The sequence below is a fragment of the Sitophilus oryzae genome, unplaced genomic scaffold (assembly GCF_002938485.1).
Source record: "Sitophilus oryzae breed Bouriz unplaced genomic scaffold, Soryzae_2.0 scaffold_1358_pilon_pilon, whole genome shotgun sequence".
NCBI classification, from domain to species: domain Eukaryota; kingdom Metazoa; phylum Arthropoda; class Insecta; order Coleoptera; family Curculionidae; genus Sitophilus; species Sitophilus oryzae.
In genome coordinates this window covers 415,365-419,155 of record NW_022146013.1, presented here as the reverse complement: position 1 = coordinate 419,155, position 3,791 = coordinate 415,365, and positions in this window count along the sequence as shown.

Here is a 3,791-nt window from a genome sequence, read left to right as displayed (position 1 = left end):
TTAAGTAAAAACAATTTTCGGATTTTTCACGGGGTTTCTAACAGGACACTGTCTCCTCAACGAATACCTAAGTCAGTAGGCTGAAGCTGAGAAACAACGGCGAATGCAGAATCTGTGGGGAAAATGGGAAAAAATCAGAACACCTTATCACTGAGTGTGCCGAGACGACGACGATTCGTGCCATGAACTTTGGTACGGCTGATGTCGAGGATGGAGAGCTGGCTTCTGTGGAGCCGTCTCAGATACTGGCTTTTATTAAAGCCCTGAGACTGTATGATGAGTTATAACTCGTTATAACTCAAGAAAGGGGAACGCACAATAGATCTGTAAGATCACTTTGATTAACTTCCCTCCTAAACATTCTGCCATTCGATATAGCTATGGAGCAGATTGAAAGTCATCCTCACATCACTGATATTATAATTCACAGTATCAGTTGATGATGTCATTTAAAAATTACGGTATCGCTTATATCTACTGAAATGTGACTGACAATGCGTGAATAAACTTTTAAAGGATTTCTGGGAAATTGCCCGAAAACAATTGACTGAAGAAAACAGCTTGAAAGCAAATCACCGAAATGAAAATTGCCTTAATGGAAATTTGCCCGAAAATAGAGCTCTCATAAGAACATTTTACTAGACCGGAAAATTGACAGAAAAAAGCAATAATGGCCAGATTATTGTCTTTGTCATACCTGCCAGTTTTTGCATTCATTTTACATGATCATCAGAGTTTAAACACTTAAGATGACAGTCGAAAGCAGAAACTATTACATCACAGTTATTTGTATTACAAAGACAAAGGTTTGGATTCGTTATGTGTTTTTAAATGCTCTATATCTCTGTATTTTTTTCACAAAAAACGATATCATTCCGAGGTATTTTTATTTCTGCCAAGTGTAATTTGGTGATTTTTCTTTTCGGTTAACATTTAAAGTAAACTTTTCTTTCTCATAATTACTGAAAGTGAGAATAATACCCTTGTTTATATACAAGGATAATATTTAGACAATTTCTATAATATTTCGACACCTGGCTAGTTAGACGCAGCACGAGTAAATAATTGACGCCGGCGTGCGGCGTTGCTAAATCTCTCTAGCATATTTCTAAAACCGGCTACGTGTAAATTGCCCGACGACATACATGGTCAACGGAATAAATTGTATGCTTTTATTAGATTCTTAACTCTCCTGAGACCAGAAGAAGGACAAAAAAATGTCACCTTTGCATAGAAAAACTCGTTGAAAGGTCAAACGCGTGCTAACAGTATTTTTTATCGGTTTTTATTGAACAGATTAAACACAGGTATTTTTATATTAAGTAAGTGAATTTATTGTATGGTTTTTAAGAAAAACCTAGGAGATATTATTTGAATTTGAAAATTAGAGAAAAAAACAATAGATTACAGATAAAAGAAGTTTGGCTAGGATTTTTTTGATCGATATTTCAGTAGTATATCCGTTGGGATGAGCAAATGAAAGACCAAGACTCTTGTTCTTCAAAGGTCTTGTTCTTGGGTCTTGCAGTTAATATGCAGTCTTTGTCTTGCAGGGTCCAGTCTTGGTTGTGGTCTTGCTCAAGACTTTTGCATTTTGTATAAATTTTTACTAGGTGCAGTTTCTACCTAGAAAATCTTTAAACAAATTGTATTTTTGGTAATTTAATGCATATCATATTTTAAAGAAATTATTATCAACATTAGCGACATCGGGAACTTTGCAAAGAGCTGAAAGTAGTTTAAAGCAAAGAAAGAATGAGAGGATGGTTTGGTACAATAATACAAGGGTATTACAATGATCCCAAGGCCTCCGAGTGAGGTATTAAACAGGATCCCAAACTCCAGCAACCTAACCTAACATAACTGCCTGAAATCTAAACGAAAACCAGCTTGTGAGTGACTTATTACTAGGTACTAAAATAAATTTGCCTGACCAACAAAAAAACTGAAAGGTTTTTGATGTATATCTCCTCTATCTATGTAGATGCACAACAGTTTTCACAGTTTTCCTGGGTTTGCTTATTAGGTTTGACATTCTAGAGATCTCTTGTTTACAAATTTTAGTATTAGAGAAATAATTCATAAATTCATTGATCATTAATTAATTCAACGTAAATAGATATATATTTATTTATTTAAAACTCCTTTTCTTATTCTTTTTTATTAAGATCATGAAACTATGCCAATAAAGTGGTCAAATCGTGATAAAAGGCTTTAATAAGGTACAACGTCGAGCATCTTGTAGTTCCTTTAAAAAAACGTAGGAATTTTGTTTAAGTGCAAAACTCATCTCTGTACTATTTTAATTTCTACAGGGAGTAAAATTTTGAGTGGATTTGGATAATTTGTTTTAAATTATATACCTTGTAATTTTTGCATTTTTGACTTTTTTTCTAATAACTTTACATAATTCTAAAGCATTATTAAATTTGTATTTATAGTTTCAGAGATATTAATAAATAAAATGAAAAATACAAATTTAGCCTTTTTTTTAATTATTAAAAATACCTTTAAGGAATGCCCTGGAATCAAAACTATTCTAGCTATTTTACTAGTAATATGAAATAATACAGGATGTTTAAAATTCCCCGCCAAACGTTCTAAATATGAAATAATTTTTCTTCCTTCCTGTAATTATTAAATGTGACCAGTGTTCAATATTAATTTTGTCTCACCCTGTATAATTTTTCGGGTCAAATTTTAACTTGATTTAAAGTACAATATTTATTTTAACTATATAATACGCTATACCGGATAAATTATAATTTAGGTAGCATTTAAATTAAAATTTTAAATTTGTTCTTCATTTTTAGAAATTGTTAAATATGTATGTCAAAAACCTTACATTTTAGCCATATACTTCTCTAATGAAACTTGCCACGCGTTTCCTTTGAAGGAAATTGATTCAAAAAAAAATGCCAAATTGTTAAATTTTAAAATTATTAAATTGACAAGAAAAATTAAATGTTAAAAATTAATAAATGTTAAAAATTTATAGAGAACCGAAAAAAAAAATAAATAAAAAAAAACGTCTTATTAAACTGTGGAGTGTGCGTGCAAATAGGCCCTAGCTCTGCCGAAGAGATGGGGTGGGTTTTAAGCGCCACTGGCTTTGCACGGATAAGCCAGAAAACCCCCAAGATATTCTTGGAATCTAACAAGACTTGTTATTAAAAAAAAATATTAGAAAGATAAAAAATTAAGGGATGAATGAAACACTAAGATAAATTAATAGAGTATTGTATAATGATACTAAATTAAAAAAAAATGAACCAAATTTGATGACGTTGTATATACTAAATTTAATTAAAAATTGAAAACTGAACCGTATGTATGTACCTTGAACTCTGGAACCTTGAATCAATATAAGATAAAAAAAAGGTAAGTAAGAAAAGGGAAAACAAATAATAGGGGAAGATAAAATTTCAGTAAACGTTTACTTGTTTCTGCTTCAAACCTGATCCAGCGACGTAGTTGCCAAGCTCAGTGCTTCAGAAGGATACCACTTCCAGAGAGACGTACTGGAAAAAGTCTGTCAGAAAAAGCAAGCCAGAAAAATGCTTCGTAGAAAAATCCTCGTATAAAAGAAAAATCCTGGTCCAAAAAAAAGTTCTGGTCTCAAAGCCTGGTGGAAAAATCCTGGTCTTAAAAGCCTGGTCCAAAAAAAAAGTTCTGGTCTCAAAGCCTGGTGGAAAAATCCTGGTCTTAGAAGCCTGGTCCAAAAAAAAAGCCCTAAAACCGAGAGCGGTATTAGGTTTACGAAATAAAAAGAAAGTTACCTAGAAGGGATA